This window comes from Triturus cristatus, chromosome 12 (genome assembly GCF_964204655.1).
Source record: "Triturus cristatus chromosome 12, aTriCri1.1, whole genome shotgun sequence".
NCBI lineage: Eukaryota > Metazoa > Chordata > Amphibia > Caudata > Salamandridae > Triturus > Triturus cristatus.
The window spans coordinates 859,127,474-859,139,386 of record NC_140595.1 but is presented as its reverse complement, the minus strand read 5'-3'; the positions used below and the strand labels follow the sequence as shown (position 1 = coordinate 859,139,386).

Here is an 11,913-nt window from a genome sequence, read left to right as displayed (position 1 = left end):
CCTTCCTTCTGGACAGACAGACAGGCGCCTGGATAGAGACAGGGGCTCGTTGCACCTGGAGAGAGAAACAGGGCTCCTTCCTACTAGGCAGACAGGGGGGTGCCCTTCCTCCTGGACAGACAGACGGGCAGGGGCTCCTCCCTCCTGGACAAGACAGGAACTGTTTACCCTGGACACACAGACAGGGGTTACTTCTTCCTGGACAGATGGGAGGTTTTTCTCTTGGACAGACGGACGCAGGCTCTTTTCTCCTGGACAGAGGGACAAGAGCTCTGGAATCGACCGGACGCAAAGAGGAAGTAGAAACGGTAATGAGCCTTGCCGGTGGGGATCCGGAAATGGAATCCATGACACGGCGGAAGAGGCGGGGTCCTGTGAAGTTCGCTTCCGATCCTGACTCTGCTCCCGCTGACCCGGAAGTGGAGAGCAGGATCCGGAGGAGGCGGGCCCGCCCGAGCCGTCAGTGTACGTCAGAGCTGCGTGCGTGTGGACGGGTGAGTGGGGTCTCACGCGCTGCGCGTGCGCCGGGGGGAGGGACCCCCGGGAGTGGCCCCTCAGCAGACAGGCGGGGGGGACGGTCATGCAGCGCCGCGAGGCCCTGAGCGCTGTGCAGCTCCAGCCAGGCCCCGCCACAATGCAGAGGACTCGCTGCAGCGCCTCACCTGAGGGCGCGGGCTTGTAGTGCCCACTGGGGGGTGCCACGCAGCGCCTCGAAGACTGTGCTGAGGGCACTGTGCAGCTCCAGCCAGGCCCAGGCTGCGGGGACGGGTAGCGCCGAGACTCAGGGGTCTGTGTGCTGGGCGCTATGCAACCGTCGCCCCCCCCCTATGCTGAGAGCTCCCCTGAGGGGGGATGGGCGGTGCTGCTCAGCAATAACTCGTTGGTAGCATGACCTCCCCCCCCCCCCCCGCCCCCCCTTATCCCCCGTGATGCCTTTAAACGACGCTCTCCTTTTACCTTTGAAGAGCTGAGTGTGATGTGTCTGGCTGCAGTGACACTGGAGGGATTGAAGAACTGAGCGTGATGTGTTCTGGCTGCAGTGACACTTGGCGGGATTGAAGAGCTGAGTATGATGTGTTCTGTCTGCAGTGACACTGGCGGGATTGAAGAGCGGAGTGTGATGTGTCTGGCTGCAGTGACACTGGTGGGAAAAAAGAGTTGTGTGATGTGTTCTGGCTGCAGTGACACTGGCGGGAATAAAGAGCTGAGTGTGATGGGTTCTGACTGCAGTGACACTGGTGGGATTGAAGAGCGGAGTGTGATGTGTCTGGCTGCAGTGACACTGGTGGGAAAAAAGAGTTGAGTGTGATGTGTTCTGGCTGCAGTGACACTTGGCGGGATTGAAGATCTGAGTTTGATGTGTTCTGGATGCAGTGACACTGGTGGGAATAAAGAGCTGAGTGTGATGGGTTCTGGCTGCAGTGACACTGGTGGGAATAAAGTGCTGAGAGTGATGTGTTCTGGCTGCAGTGACACTTGGTGGGATTAAAGATCTGAGTGTGAGTCGTCTGGCTGCAGTGACACTGGAGGGATTGAAGAACTGAGTGTGATGTGTTCTGGCTGCAGTGGCACTTGGCGAGATTGAAGAGCTGAGTGTGATGTGTTCTGGCTGCAGTGACACCGGCGGGATTAAAGAGCTGAGTGTGATGTGTTCTGGCTGCAGTGACACTGGAGGGATTGAAGAGCTGAGTGTGATGTGTTCTGGCTGCAGTGACACTTGGCGGGATTGAAGATCTGAGTGTGATGTGTTCTGGCTGCAGTGACACTGGTGGGATTGAAGAGCTGAGTGTGATGTGTTCTGGCTGCTGTTACACCGGAGGGATTAAAGAGCTGAGTGTGATGTGTTCTGGCTGCTGTGACACCGGAGGGATTAAAGAGCTGAGTGTGATGTGTTCTGGCTGCAGAGACACTGGTGGGATTAAAGAGCTGAGTGTGATGTGTTCTGGCTGCAGTGACACTGGTGGGATTGAAGAGCTGAGTGTGATGTGTTCTGGCTGCAGTGACACTGGTGGGGATTGAAGAGCGAAGTGTGATGTGTTCTAGCTGCAGTGACACTGGCGGGATTGAAAAGCTGAGTGTGATGTGCTCTGGCTGCAGTGAGACTGGCGGGATTGAAGAGCGAAGTGTGATGTGTTCTGGCTGCAGTGACACTGGCGGGATTGAAGAGCTGAGTATGATGTGCTGTGGCTGCAGTGATACTGGCAGGATTGAAGAGCTGAGTGTGATGTGTTCTGGCTGCAGTGACACTGGCGGGATTGAAGAGCTGAGTGTGATGTGTTCTGGCTGCAGTGACACTGGCGGGATTGAAGAGCTGAGTGTGATGTGTTCTGGCTGCAGTGACACTGGCGGGAATAAAGAGCCGAGTGTGATGTGTTCTGGCTGTAGTGACACTGGTGGGATTAAAGAGTTGAGTGTGATTTGCTGTGGCTGCAGTGACACTGGCAGGATTGAAGAGCTGAGTGTGATATGCTCTGGCTGCAGTGAAACTGGCGGGATTGAAGAGCTGAGTGTGATGTGTTCTGGCTGCATTGACACTGGTGGGAATAAAGAGCTGAGTGTGATGTGCTCTGGCTGCAGTGACACTGACGGGATTGAAGAGCTGAGTGTGATGTGTTCTGGTTGCATTGACAGTGGTGGGAATAAAGAGCTGAGTGTGATGTGTTCTGGCTACAGTGGCGGGATTGAAGAACTGAGTGTGATGTGTTCTGGCTGCAGTGACACCGGCGGGATTGAAGAGTTGAGTGTGTGCTCTGGCTGCAGTGACACTGGTGGGAATAAAGAGCTGAGTGTGATGTGTTGTGGCTGCAGTGACACTGGTGGGATTGAAGAGCTGAGTGTGATGTGTTCTGGCTGCAGCGACACTGGTGGGATTGAAGAGTTGAGTGTGTGCTCTGGCTGCAGTGATACTGGTGGGAATAAAGAGCTGAGTGTGATGTGTTCTGGCTGCAGTGACACTGGTGGGATTGAAGAGCTGACTGATGTGCTGTGGCTGCAATGACACTGGTGGGATTGAAGATCTGAGTGTGATGTGCTCTGGCTGCATTGACACTGGTGGGACTGAAGAGCTGAGTGTGATGTGCTCTGGCTGCAGTGACACTGGAGGGATTGAAGAGCTGAATTTGATGTGCTCTGGCTGCAGTGACACTGGTGGGATTGCAGAGCTGAGTGTGATATGCTCTGGCTGCGGTGACAGTGGTGGGATTAAAGAGCTGAGTGTGAATTGTTCTGGCTGCAGTTACACTGGCGAGAATAAAGAGCTGAGTGTGATGTGTTCTGGCTGCAGTGACACTGGTGGGATTGAGGAGCTGTGTGTGATGTGCTCTGGCTGCAGAGACACTGGTGGGATTAAAGAGCTGAGTGTGATGTGCTCTGGCTGCAGTGAGACTGGCGGGATTGAAGAGCTGAGTGTGATGTGTTCTGGTTGCAGTGACACTGGCAGGATTGAAGAGCTGATTGTGATGTGTTCTGGCTGCTGTGACACTGGCGGGATTGAAGAGCTGAGTGTGATGTGTTCTGGCTGCTGTGACACCGGCGGGATTAAAGAGCTGAGTGTGATGTGTTCTGGCTGCAGAGACACTGGTGGGATTAAAGAGCTGAGTGTGATGTGTTCTGGCTGCAGTGACACTGGTGGGATTGAAGAGCTGAGTGTGATGTGTTCTGGCTGCAGTGACACTGGTGGGGATTGAAGAGCGAAGTGTGATGTGTTCTAGCTGCAGTGACACTGGCGGGATTGAAAAGCTGAGTGTTATGTGCTCTGGCTGCAGTGAGACTGGCGGGATTGAAGAGCGAAGTGTGATGTGTTCTGGCTGCAGTGACACTGGCGGGATTGAAGAGCTGAGTGTGATGTGTTCTGGCTGCAGTGACACTGGCGGGATTGAAGAGCTGAGTGTGATGTGTTCTGGCTGCAGTGACACTGGCTGGAATAAAGAGCCGAGTGTGATGTGTTCTGGCTGCAGTGACACTGGTGCGATTAAAGAGTTGAGTGCGATGTGCTGTGGCTGCAGTGATACTGGCAGGATTGAAGAGCTGAGTGTGATGTGTTCTGGCTGCAGTGACACTGGCGGGATTGAAGAGCTGAGTGTGATGTGTTCTGGCTGCAGTGACACTGGCGGGATTGAAGAGCTGAGTGTGATGTGTTCTGGCTGCAGTGACACTGGCGGGAATAAAGAGCCGAGTGTGATGTGTTCTGGCTGTAGTGACACTGGTGGGATTAAAGAGTTGAGTGTGATGTGCTGTGGCTGCAGTGACACTGGCAGGATTGAAGAGCTGAGTGTGATATGCTCTGGCTGCAGTGAAACTGGCGGGATTGAAGAGCTGAGTGTGATGTGTTCTGGCTGCATTGACACTGGTGGGAATAAAGAGCTGAGTGTGATGTGCTCTGGCTGCAGTGACACTGACGGGATTGAAGAGCTGAGTGTGATGTGTTCTGGTTGCATTGACAGTGGTGGGAATAAAGAGCTGAGTGTGATGTGTTCTGGCTACAGTGGCGGGATTGAAGAGCTGAGTGTGATGTGTTCTGGCTGCAGTGACACCGGCGGGATTGAAGAGTTGAGTGTGTGCTCTGGCTGCAGTGACACTGGTGGGAATAAAGAGCTGAGTGTGATGTGTTGTGGCTGCAGTGACACTGGTGGGATTGAAGAGCTGAGTGTGATGTGTTCTGGCTGCAGTGACACTGGTGGGATTGAAGAGTTGAGTGTGTGCTCTGGCTGCAGTGATACTGGTGGGAATAAAGAGCTGAGTGTGATGTGTTCTGGCTGCAGTGACACTGGTGGGATTGAAGAGCTGACTGATGTGCTGTGGCTGCAATGACACTGGTGGGATTGAAGATCTGAGTGTGATGTGCTCTGGCTGCATTGACACTGGTGGGACTGAAGAGCTGAGTGTGATGTGCTCTGGCTGCAGTGACACTGGAGGGATTGAAGAGCTGAATTTGATGTGCTCTGGCTGCAGTGACACTGGTGGGATTAAAGAGCTGAGTGTGAATTGTTCTGGCTGCAGTTACACTGGCGAGAATAAAGAGCTGAGTGTGATGTGTTCTGGCTGCAGTGACACTGGTGGGATTGAGGAGCTGTGTGTGATGTGCTCTGGCTGCAGAGACACTGGTGGGATTAAAGAGCTGAGTGTGATGTGCTCTGGCTGCAGTGAGACTGGCGGGATTGAAGAGCGAAGTGTGATGTGTTCTGGCTGCAGTGACACTGGCGGGATTGAAGAGCTGAGTATGATGTGTTCTGGCTGCAGTGACACTGGCGGGATTGAAGAGCTGAGTGTGATGTGTTCTGGCTGCAGTGACACTTGCGGGATTGAAGAGCTGAGTGTGATTTGTTCTGGCTGCAGTGACACTGGCGGGATTGAAGAGCTGAGTGTGATGTGTTCTGGCTGCAGTGACACTGGCGGGAATAAAGAGCCGAGTGTGATGTGTTCTGGCTGCAGTGACACTGGTGCGATTAAAGAGTTGAGTGCGATGTGTTGTGGCTGCAGTGACACTGGCGGGATTGAAGAGCTGAGTGTGATGTGTTCTGGCTGCAGTGACACTGGCGGGATTGAAGAGCTGAGTGTGATGTGTTCTGGCTGCAGTGACACTGGCGGGATTGAAGAGCTGAGTGTGATGTGTTCTGGCTGCAGTGACACTGGCGGGAATAAAGAGCCGAGTGTGATGTGTTCTGGCTGTAGTGACACTGGTGGGATTAAAGAGTTGAGTGTGATGTGCTGTGGCTGCAGTGACACTGGCAGGATTGAAGAGCTGAGTGTGATATGCTCTGGCTGCATTGACACTGGTGGGAATAAAGAGCTGAGTGTGATGTGCTCTGGCTGCAGTGACACTGACGGGATTGAAGAGCTGAGTGTGATGTGTTCTGGTTGCATTGACAGTGGTCGGAATAAAGAGCTGAGTGTGATGTGTTCTGGCTACAGTGGCGGGATTGAAGAGCTGAGTGTGATGTGTTCTGGCTGCAGTGACACTGGTGGGATTGAAGAGCTGAGTGTGATGTTTTCTGGCTGCAGTGACATTGGCGGGATTGAAGAGCTGAGTGTGATGTGTTCTGGCTACATTGACACTGGTGAATAAAGAGCTGATTGTGATGTGTTCTGGCTGCAGTGACACTGGTGGGAATAAAGAGCTGAGTGTGATGTGTTCTGACTGCAGTGACACTTGTGGGAATAAAGAGCTGAGTGTGATGTGTTCTGACTGCAGTGACACTTGTGGGAATAAAGAGCTGAATGTGATGTGTTCTGGCTGCAGTGACACTTGTGGGAATAAAGAGCTGAATGTGATGTGTTCTGGCTGCAGTGACACTGGTGGGATTTAAAAGCTGAGTGTGATGGGTTTTGGCTGAATGACACTGGTGGGATTGAAGAGCTGAATGTGATGTGCTGTGGCTGCAGTGACACTGGCAGGATTGAAGAGCTGAGTAATGTGTTCTGGCTGCAGTGACACTGGCGGGATTGAAGAGCTGAGTGTGATGGGTTCTGGCTGCAGTGACACTGGCAGGATTGAAGAGCTGAGTGTGATGTGTTCTGGCTGCAGTGACACTGGAGGGATTGAAGAGCTGAGTGTGATGTGTTCTGGCTGCAGTGACACTGGCGGGATTGAAGAGCTGAGTGTGATGGGTTCTGGCTGCAGTGACACTGGCGGGATTGAAGAGCTGAGTGTGATGTGTTCTGGCTGCAGTGACACTGGTGGGATTGAAGAGCTGAGTGTGATGTGCACTGGCTGCAGTGACACTGGTGGGATTGAAGAGCTGAGTGTGGTGTGCTGTGGCTGCAGTGACACTGGTGGGATTGAAGAGCTGAGTGTGATGGGTTCTGGCTGCAGTGACACTGGCGGGATTGAAGAGCTGAGTGTGATATGTTCTGGCTGCGTTGACACTGGCGGGATTGAAGAGCTGAGTGTGATGTGTTCTGGCTGCAGTGACACTGGTGGGATTGAAGAGCTGAGTGTGATGGGTTCTGGCTGCAGTGACACTGGCGGGAATAAAGAGCCGAGTGTGATGTGTTCTGGCTGTAGTGACACTGGTGGGATTAAAGAGTTGAGTGCGATGTTCTGTGGCTGCAGTGACACTGGCAGGATTGAAGAGCTGAGTCTGATTTGCTCTGGCTACAGTGACACTGGTGGGATTGAAGAGCTGAGTGTGATATGCTCTGGCTGCAGTGAAACTGGCGGGATTGAAGAGCTGAGTGTGATGTGTTCTGGCTGCATTGACAGTGTTGGGAATAAAGAGCTGAGTGTGATGTGTTCTGGCTGCAGTGACACTGGTGCGATTAAAGAGTTGAGTGCGATGTGTTGTGGCTGCAGTGACACTGGCGGGATTGAAGAGCTGAGTGTGATGTGTTCTGGCTACAGTGACACTGGTGGGATTGAAGAGCTGAGTGTGATATGCTCTGGCTGCAGTGAAACTGGCGGGATTGAAGAGCTGAGTGTGATGTGTTCTGGCTGCATTGACAGTGGTGGGAATAAAGAGCTGAGTGTGATGTGTTCTGGCTACAGTGGCGGGATTGAAGAGCTGAGTGTGATGTGTTCTGGCTGCAGTGACACTGGTGGGATTGAAGAGCTGAGTGTGATGTTTTCTGGCTGCAGTGACATTGGCGGGATTGAAGAGCTGAGTGTGATGTGTTCTGGCTACATTGACACTGGTGGGAATAAAGAGCTGATTGTGATGTGTTCTGGCTGCAGTGACACTGGTGGGAATAAAGAGCTGAGTGTGATGTGTTCTGACTGCAGTGACACTTGTGGGAATAAAGAGCTGAGTGTGATGGGTTCTGGCTGCAGTGACACTGGTGGGATTGAAGAGCGGAGTGTGATGTGTCTGGCTGCAGTGACACTGGTGGGACAAAAGAGTTGAGTGTGATGTGTTCTGGCTGCAGTGACACTTGGCGGGATTGAAGATCTGAGTGTGATGTGTTCTGGCTGCAGTGACACTGGAGGGATTGAAGAGCTGAGTGTGATGTGTTCTGGCTGCAGTGACACTTGGCAGGATTGAAGATCTGAGTGTGATGTGTTCTGGCTGCAGTGACACTGGTGGGAATAAAGTGCTGAGAGTGATGTGTTCTGGCTGCAGTGACACTTGGCGGGATTAAAGATCTGAGTGTGAGTGGTCTGGCTGCAGTGACACTGGAGGGATTGAAGAACTGAGTGTGATGTGTTCTGGCTGCAGTGACACTTGGCGGGGTTGAAGAGCTGAGTATGATGTGTTCTGTCTGCAGTGACACTGGCGGGATTGAAGAGCGGAGTGTGATGTGTTCTGGCTGCAGTGACACTGGCGGGAATAAAGAGCTGAGTGTGATGGGTTCTGACTGCAGTGACACTGGTGGGATTGAAGAGCGGAGTGTGATGTGTCTGGCTGCAGTGACACTGGCGGGAATAAAGAGCTGAGTGTGATGGGTTCTGACTGCAGTGACACTGGTGGGATTGAAGAGCGGAGTGTGATGTGTCTGGCTGCAGTGACACTGGTGGGAAAAAAGAGTTGAGTGTGATGTGTTTTGGGTGCAGTGACACTTGGCGGGATTGAAGATCTGAGTGTGATGTGTTCTGGCTGCAGTGACACTGGTGGGAATAAAGAGCTGAGTGTGATGGGTTCTGGCTGCAGTGACACTGGTGGGAATAAAGTGCTGAGAGTGATGTGTTCTGGCTGCAGTGACACTTGGCGGGATTAAAGATCTGAGTGTGAGTGGTCTGGCTGCAGTGACACTGGAGGGATTGAAGAACTGAGTGTGATGTGTTCTGGCTGCAGTGGCACTTGGCGGGTTTGAAGAGCTGAGTGTGATGTGTTCTGGCTGCAGTGACACCGGCGGGATTAAAGAGCTGAGTGTGATGTGTTCTGGCTGCAGTGACACTGGAGGGATTGAAGAGCTGAGTGTGATGTGTTCTGGCTGCAGTGACACTTGGCGGGATTGAAGATCTGAGTGTGATGTGTTCTGGCTGCAGTGACACTGGTGGGAATAAAGTGCTGAGTGTGATGTGTTCTGGCTGCAGTGACACTTGGCGGGATTGAAGATCTGAGTGATGTGGTCTGGCTGCAGTGACACTGGAGGGATTAAAGAGCTGAGTGTGATGTGTTCTGGCTGCAGTGACACTGGTGGGATTGAAGAGCTGAGTGTGATGTGTTCTGGTTGCAGTGACACTGGCAGGATTGAAGAGCTGATTGTGATGTGTTCTGGCTGCAGTGACACTGGCGGGATTGAAGAGCTGAGTGTGATGTGTTCTGGCTGCAGTGACACTGGCGGGATTGAAGAGCTGAGTGTGATGTGCTGCGGCTGCAGTGACACTGGCGGGATTGAAGATCTGAGTGTGATGTGCTGTGGCTGCAGTGACACTGGTGGGATTGAAGAGCTGAGTGTGATGTGTTCTGGCTGCAGTGACACTGGTGGGATTGAAGAGTTGAGTGTGTGCTCTGGCTGCAGTGATACTGGTGGGAATAAAGAGCTGAGTGTGATGTGTTCTGGCTGCAGTGACACTGGTGGGATTGAAGAGCTGACTGATGTGCTGTGGCTGCAATGACACTGGTGGGATTGAAGATCTGAGTGTGATGTGCTGTGGCTGCAGTGACACTGGCAGGATTGAAGAGCTGAGTGTGATGTGTTCTGGCTGCAGTGACACCGGCGGGATTGAAGAGTTGTGTGTGCGCTCTGGCTGCAGTGACACTGGTGGGAATAAAGAGCTGAGTGTGATGTGTTCTGGCTGCAGTGACACTGGTGGGATTGAAGAGCTGAGTGTGATGTGTTCTGGCTGCAGTGACACTGGTGGGATTGAAGAGTTGAGTGTGTGCTCTGGCTGCAGTGATACTGGTGGGAATAAAGAGCTGAGTGTGATGTGTTCTGGCTGCAGTGACACTGGTGGGATTGAAGAGCTGACTGATGTGCTGTGGCTGCATTGACACTGGTGGGATTGACGAGCTGAGTGTGATGTGCTGTGGCTGCAGTGACACTGGCAGGATTGAAGAGCTGAGTGTGATGTGTTCTGGCTGCAGTGACACCGGCGGGATTGAAGAGTTGTGTGTGCGCTCTGGCTGCAGTGACACTGGTGGGAATAAAGAGCTGAGTGTGATGTGTTCTGGCTGCAGTGACACTGGTGGGATTGAAGAGCTGAGTGTGATGTGTTCTGGCTGCAGTGACACTGGTGGGATTGAAGAGTTGAGTGTGTGCTCTGGCTGCAGTGATACTGGTGGGAATAAAGAGCTGAGTGTGATGTGTTCTGGCTGCAGTGACACTGGTGGGATTGAAGAGCTGACTGATGTGCTGTGGCTGCAATGACACTGGTGGGATTGAAGATCTGAGTGTGATGTGCTCTGGCTGCATTGACACTGGTGGGACTGAAGAGCTGAGTGTGATGTGCTCTGGCTGCAGTGACCCTGGAGGGATTGAAGAGCTGAATTTGATGTGCTCTGGCTGCAGTGACACTGGTGGGATTGCAGAGCTGAGTGTGATATGCTCTGGCTGCGGTGACAGTGGTGGGAATAAAGAGCTGAGTGTGAATTGTTCTGGCTGCAGTTACACTGGCGAGAATAAAGAGCTGAGTGTGATGTGTTCTGGCTGCAGTGACACTGGTGGGATTGAAGAGCTGAGTGTGATGTGTTCTGGCTGCAGTGACACTGGTGGGATTGAGGAGCTGTGTGTGATGTGCTCTGGCTGCAGAGACACTGGTGGGATTAAAGAGCTGAGTGTGATGTGTTCTGGCTGCAGTGACACTGGTGGGATTGAAGAGCTGAATGTGGTGTGTTCTGGCTGCAGTGACACTGGTGGGGATTGAAGAGCGAAGTGTGATGTGTTCTAGCTGCAGTGACACTGGTGGGATTGAAAAGCTGAGTGTGATGTGCTCTGGCTGCAGTGACACTGGCGGGAATAAAGAGCCGAGTGTGATGTGTTCTGGCTGCAGTGACACTGGTGCGATTAAAGAGTTGAGTGCGATGTGCTGTGGCTGCAGTGACACTGGCAGGATTGAAGAGCTGAGTGTGATGTGTTCTGGCTGCAGTGACACTGGCGGGATTGAAGAGCTGAGTGTGATGTGTTCTGGCTGCAGTGACACTGGCGGGATTGAAGAGCTGAGTGTGATGTGTTCTGGCTGCAGTGACACTGGCGGGAATAAAGAGCCGAGTGTGATGTGTTCTGGCTGTAGTGACACTGGTGGGATTAAAGAGTTGAGTGCGATGTGCTGTGGCTGCAGTGAAACTGGCGGGATTGAAGAGCTGAGTGTGATGTGTTCTGGTTGCATTGACAGTGGTGGGAATAAAGAGCTGAGTGTGATGTGTTCTGGCTACAGTGGCGGGATTGAAGAGCTGAGTGTGATGTGTTCTGGCTGCATTGACACTGGTGGGAATAAAGAGCTGAGTGTGATGTGTTGTGGCTGCAGTGACACTGGTGGGATTGAAGAGCTGAGTGTGATGTGTTCTGGCTGCAGTGACACTGGTGGGATTGAAGAGTTGAGTGTGTGCTCTGGCTGCAGTGATACTGGTGGGAATAAAGAGCTGAGTGTGATGTGTTCTGGCTGCAGTGACACTGGTGGGATTGAAGAGCTGACTGATGTGCTGTGGCTGCAATGACACTGGTGGGATTGAAGATCTGAGTGTGATGTGCTCTGGCTGCATTGACACTGGTGGGATTGAAGAGCTGAGTGTGATGTGCTCTGGCTGCAGTGACACTGGAGGGATTGAAGAGCTGAATTTGATGTGCTCTGGCTGCAGTGACACTGGTGGGATTGCAGAGCTGAGTGTGATATGCTCTGGCTGCGGTGACAGTGGTGGGATTAAAGAGCTGAGTGTGAATTGTTCTGGCTGCAGTTACACTGGCGAGAATAAAGAGCTGAGTGTGATGTGTTCTGGCTGCAGTGACACTGGTGGGATTGAGGAGCTGTGTGTGATGTGCTCTGGCTGCAGAGACACTGGTGGGATTAAAGAGCTGAGTGTGATGTGCTCTGGCTGCAGT

The 11,913-nt window shown here is 52.7% G+C and overlaps 1 protein-coding gene across 1 annotated transcript in view; it reads left to right on the top strand.

Annotated features, from left to right (window-relative positions):
• The first annotated feature begins 414 nt into the window (after positions 1-414).
• LOC146783116 (uncharacterized) overlaps positions 415-11,913 on the top strand; it is an 82,583-nt gene continuing 71,084 nt past the window's right edge. The window contains exon 1 of the mRNA XM_085637720.1: positions 415-494. The gene's annotated coding sequence lies outside the window, so the exon portion shown is untranslated. The remainder of the gene's footprint in view (positions 495-11,913) is intronic.